Below are 23,645 nucleotides of genomic sequence, written 5' to 3'. Positions count from 1 at the left end.
CATTCTTACAACTTGCAACTGGTATATGTTGGAAATATTTACAAGGTGATACTCAACCTGTTTGACCACATCAGAACACATCTTTCTTGGCCATCAAATTACTTGGAATGGGATTTGAACCTGCAACTTCTAGTTCAGAGGCAGAGACACCAGCCACTGTGGCAAAATATACCTCCTCCCCCATGTATCTACATATTCTGGTTTTTCATTTTTAAATCAGAGATCATAGAATCCCTACAGTGTGGAAACAGGCCCTTTGGCCCAACAAGCCCACACTGACCCTCAGCATCCCACCCAGACCCATCTCCCTATAACCCACCTAATCTACACATCCCTGAACACTATGGGCAATTTTCAATGGTGAAACCACCTAGCCTGCATACTTTTGGACTGTAGGAGGAAACCCATGCAGGCATGGGGAGAATATGCAAACTCCACACAGACAGTCACCTGAGGGTGGAATTGAACCTGGGTCCCTGGTGCTGTGAGGCAGCAGTGCTAGCCACTGAGCCACTGTACCACCCCAAATCTATAATATCAAAAGATATAGTAACAAGAGAAGGCCATCTGGCCCTTTGAGCTTCCTCCATGATTCAATCGGTTCATGGCTGATCCAATATTTCTCACATCAACTTTCCTGCCCTTTCCCTGTAAACCTTGATTCCTCTACTGATCAAGAATGTATCTCTTTTGGTTCGTCTTTCAGTTTTTATTGAGAATGTATCTCAGCCTAGATTGTGACTCCAGAACCACAGCAATGTGGTTGACTCTTAACAGCCCTCTGGCCAATTAGGGATGGACAATAAATGCTGGCCTAGCCAGCGATGCTCCATTCCGATGAATGAATAAAAAGACCTTAAATATTCATAAGGATCTGCCCCCATAGCTCTCTGTGGCAAGGAGTTCCAAAGACTCACAACCCTCTGAGAGAAGAAATTCCTCCTCAACTCAGTCTGAAATTGGCACCCATTTATTCTGAGACTATGCCCTCTGGTCCTAGTCTCTCCCATGAGGGGAAATGTTCTCTTAGCAGTTACCCTGTCAAGCTCCTTAAGAATCCTATATGTTTCAATGAGGTCACCTCTTGTTTTTCCAAACTCCAGTGACTAGAATCCTAAACTGTCTCTTCCTTCTTTCTCAGAAGGCAATTCCCCCATACTAGGGATCATTCAAATGAAATTTCTCTAAATTCCTCCAATGAAATGATACCTTTCCTTAAATACGGTGATCAAAGCTGCTCACAGTACCTCCGATGTGGTGTCTTTAACACCTTGTACAGTTGCAATAAAATGAGTATCAGCAACTTCAATAGTATGCATTGATGGTACATATTGCAATAAACAACAAACTAGTATTCATGTTGCTCCTGTTCTGTCTCATGCATAATACTCACTGATTAACTTTCCATGAAGTTCATTCATCGTTTCAGGCATATGTTTCACCAAATGTGTGTAGCTTGGTCTCATCAGCAGAAAATGAGCTGAATAATTTTTTTTATGATTTTAGTTAAGGAACAGAGGAGGGTGTGAATTTCTTCTGACATTTAGCAGATCTCTGAATTTCTCTCAATTGATTCTCGGAATGTAGGCGACACTGGCAAGGTTGTGTTTATTGGGCACTCTTGAAAACGTATGCCCTCTTTTTTGAATTGCTGTACTGGAATCTTTCACATCAACCTGCCCAGAAAGAGGGGTTCATGGTTTAATAAGACAAACGGAAAATTTTAGAAGTGCTCAGTAGGTGTCAGCATGCATGGAGAGTGCAACAGAGTTAATGTTGCAGGTTTTGGCACATCTGAAGTAAAAGAAAGTAAGGTTGTCATAGTCCTACCAGACCACAGGGCTGCTGTCTCATTACAGAGAGACAATTGGTGGCTGTTTAAGCTGAGGTCACCATACCTCAGGGAAGGGGAGAAGCTGAGGAGGAGAGTGCTCCATCATAAGATGTGGGAATGGCGTGAAAATTGAACCTTCACTGTTGGCAACCCTCCACATCACAAACCAACTGTCCAGCCAAGTGAGGTAACCAACTTCTTTAAAACAGGGTCGACGTTGCTGATAAGCACTGACATTTTAAAAACCAAAAGAACTGTGAATGCTGGAAAACAGAAACTGCTCGAAAACCTCAGCAGGTCTGGCAGCATCTGTGGAGAGAAATCAGAGTTAAAATTTCAGGTCCAGTTACCCTTCCTCAGAACGGACATGCTATACCACCAGGGCAGTTCCTCTTGGTAACCTTGTGAATTTTGAGGAATAACTATCAGTAGCTTATCTAGTAGTAAAAAATCCTTTCTGCAAATTCATACATTCAAAGACTTAATGGAGATTGACTGATTCTCCTGCTGCGGTAACAGAGAGATGGTAGTGAAAGTGAATGGCAGGGTATGCTAATGAGTACGTAAAATGCTAATGAACGTAATAGGCTAATGAGAGCGTGGTATGCTAATAGTGCGTATGCTAATATGCGCTATGCTAATGAGCTAGCGGCAGTGCTGTGCCTGCGCTGGGACCCAGAGAGAGGGAGAGAAAAGGACGGAGCTGCTCTGAAGAACTACATTTAAAAGAGGAAGCTGAGCGTAGTCTGTTCAGGTCTGAAAGCCGGGAACACGCTCAGAGGGGAGTGCAGCAAGCCAGAAGCGGAGCATTGAAACTGCCAGCAAGAAAAGAAGAATTGATAAAAGAAACCACAGGCAGTGAGTGGAATGTTTTCAATGATTAATGTAGAGAGAGAGAGAGAGAGAGTGAGGGTAGAGTGGAGTACACAGGAGAGAGGAAAAAAAATGCACTGAGGATTTTTCTTTTGAAACCAAGTGTGAGTGGGACATTTCTGGTCGGAGTGCAGCGACTGGCAAACAGTGGTGTGGGGTGACTGGAGGGAAAGGGAGACGGCAGGTCTTGGGGGAAGAAGTTGCAGCACAGAGTTAACTGGCAGAAAGGTAAGGATGAGGGAGTCCTGTTTGCAGGGAGAGCTGAGATACAGAGAAGGAGACAGATGGTCCCGGGATCCAGAAACACGGGCACGGCGAACCCAGCGCCTCAACAAAATCCCAAACTGTTCACTCGCTCGCTCTGGAGAGTCTGGCATCAGGAGCGCTGTAAGAAGCGATTGAGTGAGTGTCTGTCGGCAGGTCAGCGATTGAGTTCCTGGTCGGTTTGCTCCATCCCGAATATACTGCACTACAAACTGAGGATGGGCAGAGACTGGAACTGAGAAAGACGTGACTGATGGATGGGGAGATTACAGAAAAGCAGATGGGAGGCTCCAATTAGGATGAAATTGCAATAAATCTGTCAATTCATTCCTAATAGTTTTTCAACTAGGGCGAATTAGGCGTTTTGAAATGTGTCAGTAGCTTGTGCTGACCAAATCACTTTCTAATAACTCCTTTATTTATTACTCCTGTATTATCTCTGCTTGACATTTTTGACTACAGTTGGGAACCCATACCTTTGTGGCTTTCGAAAGAAATTGTTTCGGAGAAGTATAATCCTCGGGGCGAGTCTGAATGCACCCTAGGTGAATGTAATTGGACTATGGTTTTACAGGGATCTGTGGGGAAGGTAAAGGTGTTTCGAGTCAGATTCGGTTCAGAGAGTAACAAGGCGAAACAGTCATGTGTGAGGAAACGTTCTGTCAGTAACAAGGTTTGAATAAGGAGAGAGCAAGAAGGATGCTTTTTAAATATATAGGGGAAATCTATATGAATAAAACATAATGCGGAGTCTATGTATGTTGAAGTTCTTGTGCAGTGCATTTACTTATTCTTTGATGATGTGTAGCAAACAGTGTTGTACAGTTCCCTGCACATCGGGGATGTTGGATCAATGCATAGCAGTAACAGATGCCTATTTCTGTTACTTTCCTCTACTGATGGATATAGCCAAAAGGGATCTGTTTAATTACATTGTATATGCTACAGCTATGGAGCAGATTCAGAAAGAAAACAGAATATACTGTGATAGGAAAATGCCCCAAAGCAGTATTTCTTCTTGCAAATGACCTGAATTACTATCTATATCCAAAAGCAATTTTAAAACTTATTCCGGGCGATATTTTCCAGAATTTTTATTTTAGCTTGTACTTTTTTTTTGTTTAACTGACATTCATCCTTGGGCGTCTCTTTAGGGGTCAGGTCGCTTTGCCGAGAAAGAAATTGTTCGCAGTAGGGGGAAGTGGAGGACAATTGTACTGCTCAAATGTGCCTCCTGGTGGCTCAGGAATCATCACTGACCATGTCTACAGATGTGCTTATAAGCAGGAGCTGGAAGGTGAAAGGAATAGTGACAGAAGGGAAGCTAGAGAAATAATGCTTTTTCTTTCAAACAAAGAGCAAAACAAAGGTTGTGAATAAAATCTTGTCTTAACAGGACAACTGGCAAGTTTGTAACACGATTATCAGGTACTGTTGGTATTGTTGTTTTCAGGCAATGGAGCTTATAGTTTATACATAGGCACATATTTGAACAAATCCAGAAGTATACTGTCCTGTTTTTTGGCACACTTCTGGCATCCTGCAATCTTCTGCATGAAGGACCCAGAAAACTAAGTTTGAAAAGCAGAGGCAATCTGAGAAAATTGAAAGGGAAAGGCGGCGGTGGTGGGGGAGGGGAAGACATACCATCACCAAAATCCCACCACCAAACCACCATTCGTGAAGGATTACCTGAAAGAATACTTCACTGCTATACTGAGGTCTAGGTTTTTTTTGGTTTATTCTAGTTTCTTTTAACAGAAAGGTGAGCAGAAAATTTGTTATCCTTACCTGTAATTGTATTAACATGTTCCACACGTCTGGATTTTATATATAACGAAGATGAACGATCAGTGCTCCAAGTTCTGTGTTCTTCCAATACGTGCCTTCATATTGGGTGATAGGAGCTTTGCTTCCAGAACCATTACTGAATTTGCAATTTCCCCATGCCTGTAGCTCTCCAAACTGTTTTGCAGTGATCTGTGCTGCAGTACAGAGTTAGATTCAGCGTTCCATGGTTGAACTGTTCAGAACAGAGTCAGTAAACTTGAATGGCTAAATGGATGAGAATTGCTCTTGGAGATGTATGACTGCCTTCCATGATTACAGTTGGTTATTTAGCATTGTGATGTGTCTTTAAACATTTGTACAATGAATGCCGCTGTGGAGTCTAAGATTAACAATCGTCTTCCCAAATGATTGTATTAGCTCATTTATTTTTCAAATCAGTCTAATATTGGCAAAGTAAATACTTGCAGTCACTTGCTATACCATTTCAATTTGTGGAGATGTTAATTTGCAAAGCTGTAAAGAGAGCAAGCCTATAAATCCAACTAAAAGACTAGTAGGTACAAATTATTTTCCACCATCACCACCAACCCCCATCCGATTATTTCCCCTTGCCTTCAGAAGGAACTTCACACTTCTATATAATCACCTATATAATCCTTTTGCATATTACACGAGAGGGCATGCTTTATTTGAGTATTGGTAGAAAGTGCCGGAATTGTTGATTGTAGGGCACGCTTGGCCAGTTGTTGAATGTGTTTGTGTTCAAAAATCCTAATGTACTTTTTTTTTGGCAAGGATTGCAGCACAGTGACCATCAGCAAAAGCCTTGGCTGATTTACATTCTCCATTCCAAATGTACAGTGTCAAGGCCAATTGTAGTGACCTGTTGCAATAATACCAGCAACCTCCATTCACACAGCACTTTTAGTGTAATAAAACATCCCGAGGCACTTTGCAGGAGCATTATAGAACAAAATGTGGTGATGAGCCAAGTACAAAAACATTAGGTCAGGTAGGTTTTGAGAAGTGAACTTGCATACGGAAAGAGAGGAACAGAAAGTGGAACGAACTGTTGCTCCAAAAGAGATCAAAAAAATAGGGTCCAGCCCTAGGGTTGTGAGATTCTTTAGTGCATAAGGCAGAGAACTTAAACCCGTTGAGCAATTGGGGGAGCTCTTGGACCAAACCTTTTCCCACTCCAGATCAAATATAAGATGCAGAAACTCATAGCGACCGTTATTCTTCAAGTAATGTTGGAAGTGAGAAAGCTTTCTCTGATCCCGTTAAGGAAACTCTGGTTAAGAATCTGGTTGTTTCTGACATTTATGTTTAAAAAAGAAGTGCATGTTTTACAAGCAAAAAAGAACATTCAGTTTTCAGCACTATAATTCATACCATCCAGTCATTTTGAAAAGGAAGGCTCATGCATGTCATGAGCTATAAGGTCTGAGTTTGGATTTGGCCTTGAATGAGGGCATGGCTGGCAAGATTATGATTTGTTGACATTTGTGCCTGAGCTTCCGTGATGATTTTGCAGTCATGTGCAGATCACTGGGTAATGCACTGACTGGAAGATAGAAAAGAAAATATGATGCAGGTTTCACTTGGATTGAACTCGGTGGCATTTATTGGAGGATGTTGAGATTCTTTGACTGCCAGCTTTGCAATGACAGTTACTACACTTGCAGCCCCCTCAGAAGTATACAATGGGACTAAATGGAATAAACTAACAAATCAAAGGACAATAACAAATGAGGAAAGTGCAAAAAGTATTGAGGGCAAACTAAACCAATTAATATTACAAGAATATGTTTTGAATTACAACTTTCAAGGTTTTTGGAATCAGCTTTTGCAATTATTAAATTGGGAAGTCCTGTGGAAGTTGCAGGTGACAATGGCCTCTTTATATCCACTTCTCCAGTTCTCCTGCTGTTGAAGAATGTGAAAATCTTGCCACCATCAGTACTTTTGCTCACTTGATGATTTTGGAGAGCTTTGATAATTTATTTTGAAAAGGTGAGGAAATAGTATTCTACTTATTGTTTTTGATATTTTGGATGAAATTATTATAGCTCTGAGTGTCATTAAGTCTTGATTAAAGCAGAAAAAAAATCATATTGAGAAAAAGGGTTTCCAGAGGAAGCAATTATTTTGGAATTCCTCTCTAAATATACTTACCTAAACTGAAACTCTCTAGCGGTTAGCTACCTATAAAAAGGTGAATTTCTTGGTAATGATTCTTGCTTTTGTACTCCAATACTTCTAAATTTTTGGTGAAAATATGTAAAGTCCTTGGTAACACAGGTTTATTAAGTGTGAGAACATTATACATATACACATTTCAACAATTACTCTTTGCGATAAACAGTATGGTTTTGTGTGGGGGAGGTCGTGCCTCACTAACTTGATTTTTTGAGGAGGTGATGAAGATATAGTTGAGGGAAAAGCAATTGATGTCTACATGGATTTCAGTAAAGCCTTTGACAAGGTCCCTCATGGCAGACTGGTACAAAAGGTGAAGTCACATGGTATCAGGGGTGAGCTGGCAAGATGGATACAGAACTGGCTTAGTCATAGGAGACAAAGGATAGCGGTGGAAGGATGCTTTTCAGAATGGAGGGCTGTGACTAGTGGTGTTCCACAGGGATCAGTGCTGGGACCTCTGTTGTTCGTGATCTACATAAATGATTTGGAGGAAAATGTAGCTGGTCTAATTAGTAAGTTTGTGGATGATGCAAATATTGGTGGAGTTGGGGATAATGAGGAGGATTGTCAGAAGATACACCAGGATATACATCAGTTGAAGGCATGGGCAGAAAAATGGCAAACAGAGTTTAATCTGTACAAATGTGAGTGATGCATTTTGGAAGGTCAAGTACAAGTGGAAATTGTACAGTTAATGGCAGAACCCTTAGGAAAATTGATATGCTGAGAGATCTGAGTGTGTAGGTCCATAGATCACTAAAGGTGGCAGTGCAGGTAGATAAGGTAGTTAAAAGAGGCCTATGGCATGCTTGCCTTCATTGTAAGGGGCATTGAGTGTAAAGATAGACAAGTTATGCTGCAGCTTTATAGAACTTTAGTTAGGCCACAGTTGGAATATTGTGTACAATTCTGTTGGGATTTTAGCTATGAAGGAAGGTCGGATAGACTGGGTTTGTTTTCACTGGAACACAAGGTTGAGGGGCAACCTGACAGAAGTTTATAAGATTGTGAATGGCATGGATAGAATGGAAAGTATGAGGCTTTTTCCCAGGTTGCAGGGGTCAGTTTCTAGGGGACACAATTTCAAGGTGTGAGGGTGGGGGAGGGGAGTTTAAGAGGGATGTGTAAGGCATGTTTTTCACACAAAGGGTGGTGAGTGCCTGGAACGCGCTGCCAGAGGAGGTGGTGGGAGCAGACACAATTGCAGCATTCAAGAAGCATCTGGACGAATACGTGAATAGGAAAGTAACAGAGGAATAAACATCCTGTAAATGAAGGCAATTTTAATGTGGAAGGGAAAAATGTGTTGGTGCAGGCTTGGAGGGCCAAAGAGCCTGTTCCTGTGCTGTATTGTTCTTTGTTCTTTGTTCAGCTATCATATTATGTTGTATTTTTAGAGATTCAGCCTTGCCTCATTGTTAGCAGTCTCACCTGAGTTAGTCATGGGTTTATAGTCTCACTGTAGGGTTTGTGCACACAATCTGGGCTGACACTTTGCTGAGAGGGAGCATTGCATTGCCAGAGGTGCCAACTTTTGAATCAGATTTTGAACCAAGGTCTTGTTAGTTCAAGGGTTCTTTTACGTACACATGGTACTATTTGGGGTAGGGCAGGGGAGGAAGTGAGGAAGTCTGCCTGGTGTCCAGGCTGTTATTTGTCCTAGAACCAATGCCAAAAATAAGTTGTATCAGAGATAGTAGGAACTGCAGATGCTGGAGAATCTGAGATAACAAGGTGTAAAGCTGGATGAACACAGCAGGCCAAGCAGCATCATAAGAGCAGGAAAGCTGACGTTTCCTGTGTTCATCCAGCTCTACACCTTGTTATCTCAAAAATAAGTTAACTGTTTGTTTTCTTTTGTGGTTACTGTGACCTTACAATGTGCAGATTGGCTATTGTGTTTGCCTGCAGAATAATAGTTATTATAGTTCAAAGTAAACAAATTGGCCCTTATATGCTTTGGGACATCCTGCAGATGTGAAAGGTGTTCTGAAAATGTAGGTTAGTTCTTGTGGTTAATCACAATATTAAGAATACAGATACCCCTTTTGAATGTTGCTTACACTTTTTTGAAAAAAAGAGTTTCACTCCAAACCTTGTTTACCGGGTATGTATTTTACATTTCCAGAGCTGGTCCTTGCAGATGTTTTGTATGTTACTCGTTAAACAAACAACAGCAATTTCAAAGGCTGTTATCATGGAGCCAATGCAGAAATGTAGACGGAAGTCATCTGATGCAAATAGTTGTGTGAACAGGATGTTAGTAACTTAACTATCACTTCCTTGGGGTACTTTACACCTGTGCAAGTTCAAAACCATAATGATTAATGAACGATATAATCACTTTATGTTTTTAGCTCTCCAGGCCATTGTTAACTTGGCAGGTGAGAAAGATGTATTCCAGTGTTTTCTACCCCAGTGGAGTTTGTATGTGCCATGGTAATTATGGAAACTTTAAATTAAGCAAAACTTTTTTTAAAAGTCAAGTGAATTTGATTTTTTTAAGGAGATTAGTGTGCTCCCCCCGGCCCCCGACCATCCTTAATGCAGTGGGGCAGCATGCTTTGGAGCTTTCTTAAGAATGTAAAAAATAGGAGCAGGATTAAATTGTACAGTCCCTCCACTCTGTTTCACCATTCATTATAATCATGGTTAATCTTCAGCCTCAACCTCATTTTTCCATCCTCTCTCCATTGCACTATATTCCATGAGAGTCCAAAAATGTATCTTTGTATTAACTATAATAGACATCCCCAGAATTCTGAGTTACAGGATTCCAAAGATTGACAGCACTTTTGAGTGAAGAAGCCTTTCCCTCTCTCAGTTCTAAAAATCAGTCCGTTATCTTCAGACTGTTGCTCCCGGGTTGTAGATTCCCTGATGTGGGGAAATACTTTGCGTTAACCTGGTCAAGTCCCTTCAGAAGCTTGTATACTTTAATGAAATCACCCATGTTCTTCGAAATTCCAGAAAAAGTAGGCCCAATTTATTCAGCTTCTTTACATAGGGCTACCTTCTCATCCCAATGTAATAAACCTTCGTTGTACCACCTCCAGTGCAGGTTAGTTCTTCCTTAAATACAGAGACTCAAAATATTGGCTGAGATTCTGAAATAATCTTATTCCAAACCCTCCTACACTAGTATTACTCTGATAATATAACACAGTAATGTGGCACAGCTTTTTTATATTTAAAAAAAATAAGAATTGTAGAATAGTCTGCATTGACAGTCAGTAATGCAGTTGTTCTGATTTCATTGATTGGATAGAGAGTGTGTTTTTCATATGGCACCCTTTAAAGTGCCTATTCCTGGGCAGTCTCTTAGCACTTTTTTTGTCCAAAGGAAGTCAAACAACATTGTGCTGACCGATGAGAATTTAGTGTTGGGCATGAGGTCATCCTACAGTAATCTCACCTCCCCTTACGTTGCCTTCACTGCTTCAAATTATACCAGAAGTTATACAGAGCCACACTTTCAAACTGTTAAATTAAAGCCTAACGAGAGAATCCAAGATAGTTGGAACTGCAGATGCTGGAGAATCTGAGACAACAAGGTGTAGAGCCAAGCGGCCTTTTAACTTCTCATAGTAGAGGGGAAAAATGAGGATAGTTTAATGGTTAATAACAGAAATGTCATCCCTTCATCACCAGTGCTCTAATCTCCCCTGATACAGACTGTGAATTGTTAGTGTTAGTCTACTGTTCGTCTAGACTGATTTAAAAGTGGATAATTAAACCTGCAATACAAGTGGACCATTGGGCATCTTATTCAGTGTCATCTAAAGTCCAGTACTCCACCTGAACAAAATGCCATGAACGTTGGATGATTACCTCTTTCACACAAGAAATGTCTGTTGATTTTGTTTGAGTATGTTATTTGCTTTAGTCTTTAAGAATCGTAAAAGAAAATATGTATTGATATGTTCCAATAGCTTTCTCACTAAAAGAATGATCTGATTCAAGAAAAACTCTTGGTGGAGTTTTCCACAAGATAGGGAAACACCATTAAACAAAAACAACTAACAGCTGTTTGTGCTCTGTTTTTAATTAAGAAAACCCATATATCTCTGCCTGAGAGGCAGCCAGTAACAGTGTAGGGCCCTTCAGTGCAACGTAACTATCAGGGCCCTGAGACCCTTTTTCAGCTTTCTGCATGAAAAAGTGCCCTGAATTACTTAGCAGGGTCTGAATGGACCTGCCAGTACTGTACAATAACTCTGCCACGTCAATGTGCCTACAGGTCACAAACAGCTGCAATTCTTGCACAGTGATTGAATCAGGGGACGTGTTAAACTTGAGCACTGGCTTTTCTGTTTTCAAGAATTGCTGATGTTAAAATGTGGCAATTGCCACTAAATATATTTTATACCTTGTAAAAATTCAAATCAAGTGTAACCTAATCCCGACAAATCCTGTAAATATGAGGAATGGACCAATGATTAACCTGGTTTATGTGGCTGACCAGATCAATTAGCTGAGTCATTGGAAAGCTGAAGTCTGTGGACATTGAAATTCTGACCAAATGTGTTTTACAGGTGGACTTCAAGGAAATGACTTGTAGAATAGTGTAACTGTTTTCCAAATGAATCAGTACTTTGTAGTACAAAGACACAACCTGTGATGCACTGGATGCGAATTGTGTTTCATAAAAAGTCTGAAAGGCAACAACAAGGATCCATGTGGTGCAAAACAATTAGTACTGATGTTATATTTTTATATTTAGAGCTCTTTGAAGACTAAGGGTAACCAGTAGATTGAATTTCCAAATGGCATTTGAAAATGGTGTCATAAATAAAGTTACTGTGCAAGGTGAGAGATTGTGCTGTTTGATGATATATTAGCAGAGGTTAGAGGATTGGTTAATTTACAGCAAATAGAAAGAATGAATTCTTTTTTATTGTTTTATAGGATGTTGGTGTAGCTACCTAGGCCAGCATGTATTACCCATTTCCTACTGCCCTTGGAGAAGGTGATGGTGAACGACCTTCTTGAACCAATCTGTGGTGAGAAAGGTAAACACGCAGTGTGGTTAGGAAGGGAGTTCCAGAATTGATTGTGACAGAAGACGAATTATGATATTGTTCCAATTCAGGATGATCTGTGGCTTGGAGGGGAATTTGCAGGTCGTGGTACCTCCATGTAACTGTTTCCCTTGTGTTTCTAGACAGTGGCTTGTGGATTTGGACAGTGCTGTTGAAGGCACTATAGTAAGCTGCTGCAGTGCATCATGTAGATGGTGTACACTGCTGCCTCTGTGTCAGTGGTGGAGAAAGTGAATGTTGAAGAGAGTGGATGGGTACAAATCAAACAGACTTCTTTGTCCTGAATGGTATTGGGCTTTTTGAGTTGGAACTACTCATTTAAATAACTGGGGAGAATTCCTTCACAGATAGTAGGAACTGCAGATGCTGGAGAATCTGAGATAACAAGGTGTAGAGCTGGATGAACACAGCAGGCCGAGGAGCAGGAAGGCTGACGTTTCGGGCCTAGACCCTTCCTTCCTGCTGTGTTCATCCAGCTCTACACCTTGTTATCTCAGAATTCCTTCACACTCTTGATTTGTCCTTTGCAGATGGTGGACCATGTTTGGGGAATTAGGAGGTGAGTTCCAACTATCTGACCTGCTCTGGTTGGTATAAGATCAACAAATTGGCAAACTGTAACCAGTTTGTAAACTATAAAGTTGTAATTAGTGGAATGTTGTATGGATTTCACTATTTACAAGGAAGAAATGAAGGACTGGACTTGTAGGCAATTTTCTTGATAACACAAAAATAGATTTAAAAAATTCAGAATACAAAGAATCTGCAAGGGATTTGGATGAAGTGAGTGAATAAAATTTGTTAGTGTATATAATCAAAATAAAGTTGTCCACTTTGACAGGAAGAATAGAAAAGCAGAATATTGTTTAAATGGAGAGAGACTGCAGATTGATGGAGGACAAAGGGATCTAATGCCCTCGCACACACATCATTAAGAGTTAGCATGAAGGTACAGCAAGTGATTAGCAGGCAAATGGAATGTTGACCTTTTTTGCAAGGGACTGAAGTATAACAGTCAGGATGTCTCAGCACTGTTAGAAAGGGCATTGATGAGACTGCACCTGGAGCACCATGTACAGTTTTGGTTTCCTTACTTAAGGTATGACGTATTTGCATGAGAAACATATCAGAAAATGTTCACTGGGCTGATTCCTGGGGTGAATAAATTATCTTGTCAGGAAATGTTGGCCCTATACTTGTTGAATTTCAGAAGAACATGAGGTGATCTTTATTGAAACCTATAAGATTCTACTGGGACTTGATGGGGTTGATGCTGAAAGGATGTCTATCTTATGGTTAGATCTAGAACAATGGCACACGTTCTAAAAATAAGAGATATAGACAGATGTGGAAGAAATTCCTCTCTGAGGGTTAATGTTAGGAATTCTTTTTCCCAAAGACTAGGTGGCTCAGTGGTTCGCACTGCTATTTCACGGCGCCAGTGACCTGAGTTTGATTTCAGCCTCAGCCGACTGTCTGTGTGGAGTTTGCACATTCTCCCCGTGTCTGCGTGGGTTTCCTGTGGGTACTCCAGTTTCCTCCCACAGTCCAAAGATGCGCAGGGTAGGTGGATTAGCCATGCTAAATTGCCCATAGTGCCCAGGGATGTTTAGGTTAGGTGATTTAGATATGGGAAATGCAGGGGTAGGGGAATGGGTCTGGGTGGGATGCTGTTCGGAGTAGACCTGTTGGGCCGAATGGCCTGTTTCCGCACTGCAGGGATTCTATGATTCTATGACGAGTGGTGATTGGGCCATTGATTACATTCAAGGTGCAGTTAGACAGATTTTTGACAGTCAGCAGCATATGGAAGATAGGCAGAAAGTAGATGTTAGGATTCAATCAGAACAGTCATATATTTATCGAATGGCAAAGCATTTTGATGCCTGTATGGCCTTTTACTGTTCCTTCTGATCTTATTACTGGTAGTCTTCAATGACTCTTGCTGTTTAATTTCTGGTAATGCGATCATGCCTCTTCACTACTATCTTTCTTTGTTTTCTATGAACAAAATTTTTACGTGTACTGCACAGTGGCATGCTAATGAATTCCACATGTCAAAAACAGATGGGATTCAATGAATCTCGATAGCAAAAATGGCAAATTCATTGAAGATGCAATATCTGAAGTACTTAATTATCTTCCTTGTTGTTCAAATTAATGTTGCTTTCTCTGGATGGCTTCAAAAGTTAACGGACTATACAAAATACATATGAGACTGATTCATTTGAAAGATGGAAAGGACATTTTTTTCAACATACGTTGAGTCTTGTAGTCTGAGCTATAATAAATTATTTATTAACAATTGTCTTATTAAAATTTTACTGCTGGACCACTTTAGCATTTTTAATAAGCAGAAATTAAGTTTGAGTCGAACTTCACAGTAGTTCGATTCTGGTGTTGTAGTCGTCATCATTATTTCAATTATCTTACTTTTTCATTTTCCACACATATTTTCTTGGGACCAAGTCTCAAATGAAAGATTGCCTCACTGCAAATGCCAACCTTTTCCTGTCAAACCTGAATCAATCTTTCAAACAACAAAATATTAAATTCACTTGCTATTTTGTATCATACCCGTCTTCATCCCATGCCCAAGGGTATTTTCTACTAATTTGTGTAAGAGCAGACTTTGTGGACTTCCTTATCTATCAATTTTCATGATCAATTGGGAAAGCTTGTCTGACATAATAAATAATAGAGGTTCCATTGCCGAGTTCTTCAGCAAAATCTTTAAATTTTAGGTGGCTACAATGCTGCATTATGGGTGTTTTGCAAAAGTATTGGAAACATTTCTTACTTCGAGAAAGTAAATGGTTTGGTGGTCTTTTTTTTTTAAAGAAAAGTATTTTGAAGAAAGTAAAATCAGTACTTTTTTTTAAGAAAGCTTATTTTCCTCCTCTTCTATTTTGAAGGCTTGAACTCCTTAATGGGATATGGTTTCCCAGATGTCCTTTTGGATCTCTGCAGGTGTCCATTATTCATATTCAAACTTAGATAGTAATTGAGCATGATAGGTTATTGGGATGCAGAAGTAGAGGGGAGGACCTCACAACTGAAACCAATCTTCTCCTTCAGCAATGACCGGAATTGAGTGCACAATGTTAGACCTTTTCTTTCCTTCCCCTACCCACTTGAAGGATTCTTGCTGCAGACCCAGCTGAGATCAGTTAACTCCATGCTGTCTGATGGATTGAACCTTCTGAACTTCCTTCCCTATACATTAAAGTTCATCTTTGGATTAACTTGTTGAGGCATTGGAGGAATGCCCTTTATATTTTTTAGTTTTTGTTTTGAAAGGTTCCTGAAGTGACGACCTTCATTTTAAGAAGTTAAGTTCTCGCTGTTGTCCTGTATAGTACTGCAGCTTTGCCTTGGACCTGTCCAGGAGATAATTCAGGGATAACAAGGTGTAGAGCTGGATGAACACAGCAGGCTGAGCAGGAAGGCTGACGTTTCGGGCCTAGACCCTTCTTCAGAAATGGCCGGAAACGTCAGCCTTCCTGCTCCTCTGATGCTTGGCCTGCTGTGTTCATCCAGCTCTACACCTTGTTATCTCAGATTCTCCAGCATCTGCAGTTCCTACTATCTCAGGAGATAATTCAACTTGCTCTTATTTTGAGGAAATTTGAAGTCACTTTTTAGGCTAAGGTAATTGTGATATATGATGTGGTAACTTGAAGCCAGATGGTTTGAATTGCCTTGCCCTGCTTCAGTTCCTAAACTCTTATTTTTAAAAAAAAAAAAAAAAATTCTCCAGATTAATTTGTCAGGAAATATCACTGAAATATAATTAATTTTCTGGGGGGAATCTCCTCTTAGATTGTACATGGACCCATTAAATAAATGACAGGTTTTGGTTAGGTATATTGAAAGAAAATAACGTGAGAGCCTGGACAGGTAGTATGAGACTTAGAGGTTTCTATTGTGTCATGCTAGGTAGCATTTCAGAGAACATAGAAATGTAGAATCATGGTAACTGAGAGCAGGAGTTGATCCTTCGAGCCTGCTCTGCCACTTATTATGATCATATTTCATCATCCAACTTGATACCTTTCTTGCCTTTCTCCCCCATATTCTTTGATCCCTTCTGCCCAAGTGCTATATCCAACTCCTCCTTGAAATCAAACAATGCTTTGACTGCTTTGTGAGGTAATGAATTCCATGGGCTTGCCACTTTCTGGGTGAAGAAGTTTCTCCTTCTCTCAGTGCTAAATCATTTATCCCATCTCCTTAAACTGTGACCCTTCATTCTGGACTCCCCACCGCACACCCCTCCCCCTCCCAACAATTTGGAACTTCCTTCCTGCATCTAACTGACGAGATTTGCTAGAATTTTATGGGTATCTAATGAGACACCCCACCTCATTCTTCTGACCTCCAGCAACTATAACTCTAATCGGTTCAACTTCCCTGCATGTATCAGTCCTGCTATCCCTCAGAAATCAGTCTGGTAAACCTTCACTGCACTCCTCTGTAACAAGAATATCATTCTCAAATTAGAAGGCCAAAACTGCACACAGAATTCTAGGTCTCTATAATCCTATCATAGAATCCCCACAGTGTGGAAACAGGCCCTTCAGCCCAACAAGTCCACACTGACCCTCAGAGCATCCCACCCAGACCTATCCCCCTAGAACCCACCTAATCTACACATCCCTGAACACTACGGGCAATTTAGCATGGCCAATCCACCTAACCTGTACATCTTTGGACTGTGGGAGGAAACTGGAGCAAACCCACGCAGACACGGGGAGAATGTGCAAACTCCACATAGACAGTCGCCCGACGGTGGAATCGAACCCGGGTCCCTGGTGCTGTGAGGCAGAGTGCTAACCACTGAGCCACAGTGCCACCCTTTGGTGTCATGCTGCTGTGTGCCATGTAACATGTGATTGCTCACGACTAAATTGTTCATTTGATTGCATGTGAAACAGTAATGTATTGGTAAAGATTTACCAAACAGTTAATATGGTTTTCCAACAAAGTCATTTATCATAAGCCTCCTGTAAAAGAAATGTGAGGTGAGTCATTGTATGAAGGAACAACTCAGGGTTATGAGGCATTATTGCTATTGAGCACTGGAGAAAGACCATCTGCCCAAGAGGAGCAAAGGGTGCAGTCTGCTAATTAGTAAGGTTGCTATCCCTTCTTCTATTTGACACCCCAGACTGCATGTGTATGCAATGAATGGAAACGTTTTCCAAAAAGTGTCCCCGTTGTGGGCAGGTGGTCTTAACATATGAAGCTGTTGAGCATTTGGCCCCGAGGCATCCAGAAAGTCTGCTCTTTGTTACAGCTCGTGTTTAGTGTGCTATTCTTGCTGGGCTTGACCACAGGAAAGCAAAATAATGACCCAATGCTTCCTGGAAGAACATCAGTCATTTGAAATATGCAGGATGATCCAGGCATGTGGCCAAAGCTGGTCTACTTCACCACAACCACAGGCATCTTCAGAATAACCATTGGTAGTTACAAGATCAAAGTGGTTACAACCTTTTGTGTACAGGCAGAGTTAGATGTCAATGAAATGAGCAGGGCACACCTGAACAGAAAAGGGAAAGGTATTCTGATTTTAACACTGCTACTGGATTGGTACCTGTAGAGGTTGTATATATTTGAAAGAAATTAGGTGAAATATGGGACATGTTCATTTGAAGGGAAAATGTTAAAAACCTTGCTGATTTTTCACTTTTTAAATCCATTTTCATATGGAATGTAAGCAACAGCTCCTTTTTCTTAAAAGGAGAACAAGCAAACTTATTTATTTGAGGCCAGGCCTGAAAGCTAATTGCAGATTGTTTCTTGTTTAAAAAGTACACTATATCTCCTCAACTCTGGGGTGTCAGTATGTTTAACCTGATAGCAGATGCTTGGCCATTAATGAGGTGAGTACCTGGGAACAGGTTCCAGCAAATCTGAGAGAAAACATGATGATCAAACTGAGTGAGGGCTGGAGTTTTTGAACTGGGGGTTTCTAGAAGGCGGAGTTTTGACTGTTGAAGCTTGCAGATTTGAACGTTCCCTGCCTGACCTCCCATGATTAGCTTTTGGATGTTCAGGGAATAGAAACTAAAATATAAGTATTATTGAGTCATCCTTAGAGTGAACTGGAAAAGGTGGCATTAACCTTTAGAAAATCAGTCCAGACAATCCCATGTCCCTGTGAAACCGCATTGTGAAAACCATTTACATAATCTGGCCAGTGTTATTTTTTTTTAAAATAGTCCCTTAACTGTGTGCGTGTGTGTGTGTCTTTAGTGTGAATGGGGTTAAAAACAAAGATTGAGGTTTAAATCATACATTAATTAGATTACTTTGTTTAATTTTGCTCTGCTAAAGTTACTGTATTGTGAGATAACAAGGTGTAGAGCTGATGAACACAGCAGGCCAAGCAGCATCATAGGAGCAGGAAGGCTGACGTTTTGGGCCTGGACCCTTCATCAGAAATGGGGGAGGGGAAGGGGGTTCTGAAATAAATAGGGAGAGGGGGAGGCGGATAGAAGATGGATAGAGGAGAGGATAGGTGGAGAAGAAACAAACAGGTCGAAGAGGCGGGGATGGAGCCACTAAAGGTGAATGTAAGTGGGGAGTTAGGGAGGGGATAGGTCAGTCCAGGGAGGACGGACAGGTCAAGGGGGCAGGATGAGGTTAGTAGGTAGGAGATGGGGGTGTGGCTTGAGGTGGGAGGAGGGGATAGGTGGGAGGAAGAACAGGTTAGGGAGGCGGGGACGAGCTGGGCTGGTTTTGGGATGCGGTAGGGGGAGGGGAAACTTTGAAGCTTGTGAAATCCACATTGATACCATTGGGCTACAGGGTTCCCAAGCGGAATATGAGTTGCTGTTCCTGCAATCTTCAGGTGGCATCATTGTGGCACTGCAGGAGGCCCAGGATGGACATGTCATCTGAGGAATGGGAGGTGCAGTTGTTTATTGCGAACCGAGCGTAGGTGTTCTGCAAAGCGGTCCCCGAGCCTCCGCTTGGTTTCCCCGATGTAGAGGAGGCCGCAACGGGTACAGCGGATGCAGTATACCACATTGGCAGATGTGCAGGTGAACATCTGCTTGATGTGGAAAGTCTTCTTGGGGCCTGGGATGGGGGTGAGGGAGGAGGTGTGGGGGCAGGTGTAGCACTTCCTGCGGTTGCAGGGAAAAGTGCCGGGTGTGGTGGGGCTGGAGGGGAGTGTGGAGCGGACAAGGGAGTCACGGAGAGAGTGGTCCCTCCGGAAAGCAGATAAGGGTGGGGAGGGAAAGATGTCTTTGGTGGTGGGGTCAGATTGCAGATGGCGGAAGTGTCAGAGGATGGTGCGTTGGATCTGGAGGTTGGTGGGGTGGTACGTGAGGACGAGGGGGATTCTGTTTTGCTTGTTATTGCGTGGACGGGGTGTGAGGGATGAGTTGCGGGAAATGCGGGAGACATGGTGGAGGGCGTTCATTGTGAAGTCTTTTGTGGAAGCGATTAAACCTGGTGTCAAGTGTTGATTAGTCGTGAAGTCTGGGACTGGTTATGCAAAAAGTCTGTTTAGGAACCATTGGGATAATTTTTGAGTGTTTTGCTTCAGCTGTGTTGCACGTACAGAGATAGGGAGGCTGATTTGATTCTGCTGTCTGTCTGTCTCCATGTTGTAACAAAAGATGCATATTGACCCTGCAAGTCGATTTCCTACAAGTTCTTTACTACTCCTAATTTGCATCAGTTAATTCAATTGTTGCAAACATTAAATTTTTTGTCTTTTCTGAATTATGTGCATTGCATAGCTGAAGTAATTAGATAATGTTTTATAAAGCGATTGTGAGAAGATTTAGAATTTTGAAGATTAGACTTAAAATTTAAGGGACAAATTAAAATTCTGTTGATGTGCAAGTGAGTAAGTTTCTGACAAATGATTTTATTTTTGTTCTGCATCTGAAGTAATGTTCCATCTGGTGCAGTGCTATTATTCAATAGGATGTCTAATGTATTAACAAATTAGATTATATTTTCATTTGATGGTTTTTTTTAAACAATTATATTGCCGTTTTAAGGTCTATTAACAGATGTAACTGGTATCTAATTTTAAGAATCTCTCCAGCATTTAATGGGTGAATTTTTTTCTTGTATTGTGTTTAATGCTCTCAGTTCAGTACATTTTTGGACAGGAAATGTTGTATTTTGTGCAGCCTCAGATAACTTTCATAATAGATGAAAAGTGACTTTTGGAGAAAGTTGTGTTTTCTCAGACCAGAAAAACATGTCAATGAAACGTGGACTTCATTGTTCACTTTATTAAAGTGTACTGTGTGTACACCAAAAGGCCAGTGTATGTACAATTACTCTTTTTCTCTGGTTTCCAAATGATAGGTGTCATTATTTGAGAAGAACTGGGAGGTGCTGAGGTTCATTTGGATCTGTGAGAGATATGGGTCTATTTGCTTTGGTAGAGCAGCTGGTTGTTTTAAAAAAAACACTATGCTGAGTGAACATATCTGGCCTATGCGAACATAAACAATGGCTAAACACTGTATAGAGTATTAGATTATTTAAAACATAAATTCTTTATCTGAAAAAAAAAACACAGCACAGGCAATTTATTTATCAGCTTGAGATGTAATCGCATGGAAGTACTTGACTTCTGTTAAGCAAATTTTATTAACTTAGAGTGTCATTTGTAAGACATCAACTAAATTGATGCTTCAGAAGTCACTGTTACTGTTGGCTCAGGGAAGGGAAAGGCTATTCTGTTATCACAGTTCCTCAGTGTTTCCCTTTTGGCCTTTTAATCAACATTAGAAGATTCTGTCGTGCTGTTTTAAAATAGCAGTGTCATCTTCCCCTTCCTCTGTTTTGCGTCTCCAGAGCATGTTTTTGGGAGCATTTTCCCAGGAATTTGGAAGCTTGGGGAAATGGTGTGTTTGAGAGAGGGAGAGAAAGGGGTAACATGGTGGGAAGGGAAGTGAGAGAGAAAGGAAGGGGTTGGGAGAAAACAGAATGACGGTGGGGAGAGGGAGAGAAGAGGATTATGGAGAGGAGGAGGGGAAAGGGGTAATGATGGGGTAGGGTGAGCAGGCATGTTGGTGTCTGTTAGGGATTCAGGAAAAGTATGAGTGAGTGTTGCCCAGCTCTTGCTGATTCTCTCAGGGGAAGGTTGCTGGTCCTGGAGGACAAATCACTCTCTAGTGGCGGGAAGCCAATTTGTAACCATCATGGTAGTGATTTTGAAAGCAATTTTTGAGGGCAAAGGCTGTTTGTTAGTGTTGCATGGAATCCTACTTTGTGGCCTACATTCTCACAAGAGGCAAGAGCACAGCATGAGACTGAGGTACTGTGAAATAATAATGCATTAATGCCTTCAAGTGGGTATATCAGGATCATTTAGTGCATCTGTTGGAAAATGCTTTAAAATAGAAGCATTTCTGCTGTTGGTGGATCCACCTGCTTGCTCTGAGTTTTCGGGTTTGTCTGTGGATTCTATTCAAGAACGGCATCTTCCGTGCTGCTATTAGATTTCTGCATGGACCCTTCAAATTTAAAATTTGAATGTTGATCTTGTTCCTTGTGCATCTTCTCTGCAACTGTAAATTGTATTCCTCGCTCTGTTCTATTACCCTAATGCATTTTTGTATGGTATGATCTGCCTATACTGCATGCAAAACTAAAACCTTTCACTGTACATGGGCACATGTGACAATAATAAATCAATTCCTATGAAATCATTAGTTTCTGAGACAACATTGTGCCCACTCACCTGAGCAGTGTGCGTGATTCTGAGTGAAGTTGTTGGCTGACCTTCCTTTTGGCTGCTGTGATTAGCCCTACCATATTGAATGCTTGTTAGGCTTCCTTGGATGGTCAACATGGAGGTGATCCGTTCATTGGCTATCACTTGTAAAATTGAGCCGAATGCCCAATACGCACAAGTCTGAAGTGGAGAAAATTCTGGAGTGACTGTTGCCTGGCCAGACAGGTGAGCAAGGTTCTGTGATTCCCACAGCTCAGCAATGACAATTGAATTCAAATAATTCTCTGTACTTTTCAAGCTTCTGCACTATCTGATTTTCTTTTAAGGGGTGATTCATCTTGGACTGCATGGTAGCGTAGCTTCCTGGACAATTCTTGATGTTTTCTTTGAACTGCCTTTGCTCTCACAATACTTGCAACTGCAGGATAAGGCTCAGGAGTAATAAATTATATGCCAAATATCGGAAAATAGAATTGAGGATCATGATTTCTTTGGGTGAAAAAGCCTCAGTTGATGGAGCTGCCATGCAGAACCGACATTTCCAATAAGAGGGAGTTTAATGTTATTTGGGTAGTCACTCGAACGTCTGTCAGGAAAGATTTGGTAAAATGAAATAATTAAACTAATTTCAGTAATAGAAGCGAGGAGAAAATAGTCGCAGCTGGCTGTTACTTGAGCTGTTTCAGCAGAATAGGGTGATAATGTTGCAAAACATTTTATATAAAAAAAAATAGTATATTGTATTTGGGAGAATTGCAGGATCAGTTTTCAACAAGGACATCTGAGCCTGCTTCTCTTAGACCCTTCTTCTCACCAGGATGGTCTGAGAGCTCCCACTTCTTCCCTGAACAGGGACAGCCATCCAGCCAACCCCTCAGCATCCAACCAGCTGAACTTTTCCTTTAGCTTAACGCATCTCCTAATTAATTGTGCCACTATAGATACCCACATGGGTCCTCACTGTATCTACTTTTCTTTTGCAACAAATAGCATTCTTTGTTCCAGTCTTAGTTGGGCTCCTTCAATCATGTTTTGTTTTGCATTGATGACTGTCTGTTGGTGCTATTTCTTGCTCATGTTCTAAACTGAAAAATTTCATCAACTTTGCTTCTATTTTCTATCCATCCTTTTGATTTGCCTTAATCCTGTCCACCTCCAGCTGTTTCTGATGAAGGGTCTAGGCCCGAAACGTCAGCCTTTCTGCTCCTATGATGCTGCTTGGCCTGCTGTGTTCATCCAGCTCTGTACCTTGTTGTCCAGCTGTTTCCTGCCCAGCTTTGAACATCCCAGTTTTTGTTTCTGGGACAAATTATCAACTAACGTTCATGATGATCCACAAACTCCCACAACTGTCTTGACCAAGCTTCCTATCACCTTCCTTTGTTTAAGGACTCTGTTCCATTCTGCCAACTTCTCCACCTCCGTCACAACTGTTCTGACAGTGCAAGTTTCCATACCCATGCTTCTGATGTCTCTTGAACCAAAGATTTTCTTCCACTTTGGACTTGATCCTGTATGATGTCCATTCAAATTTTGTTCTCGCCCCTTTCCCCTCCCCCTCAATTTGTGTTGAGGTTACCTGTTGTCCTTGCATTCCACCACAGAGTCTACGTTCAACCACTTACCCACTGCTATTTTTGTTTGATGCCACCACAGACACATTGCCGTCTGTTGATAGACTTCTGAAGGGACCATTTTCTCTGGATTCCCTGGCCTATTCCTCAAGATTCCTCTACTGCCCCCAACCACAGTACCATTCCATGTCAGTGCAGAATGTGCGCAGATGCTCCATGACCTCCCTTTTCACTGTCCAAGTCTCCACACACTCCCTCAGAGTAGAATAGTGATTCATGTGCACTTTTGTCAATTTTGCATCTTTATTCCTGCTCACAATTTGGTCTCCTGTACACTGGAGAGA

At 41.3% G+C, this 23,645-nt stretch overlaps 1 protein-coding gene across 2 annotated transcripts in view; it reads left to right on the top strand.

Moving 5' to 3' along the window:
* The first annotated feature begins 2,492 nt into the window (after positions 1-2,492).
* The window catches only part of LOC109934064 (plexin-A2), a 434,576-nt gene continuing 413,423 nt past the window's right edge, over positions 2,493-23,645 (top strand). The window contains exons 1-2 of one of the 2 annotated variants that reach the window (XM_048612015.1): positions 2,493-2,692; positions 11,876-11,979. The gene's annotated coding sequence lies outside the window, so the exon portion shown is untranslated. The remainder of the gene's footprint in view (positions 2,693-11,875; positions 11,980-23,645) is intronic. The other variant, XM_048612014.1, reaches the window with a different exon arrangement.

The sequence above is a fragment of the Rhincodon typus genome, chromosome 25, assembly GCF_021869965.1.
Source record: "Rhincodon typus isolate 14 chromosome 25, sRhiTyp1.1, whole genome shotgun sequence".
NCBI classification, from domain to species: Eukaryota; Metazoa; Chordata; class Chondrichthyes; order Orectolobiformes; family Rhincodontidae; genus Rhincodon; species Rhincodon typus.
The sequence above is the reverse complement of the archived record's forward strand: the minus strand, read 5'-3'. Positions and strand labels throughout refer to the sequence as shown.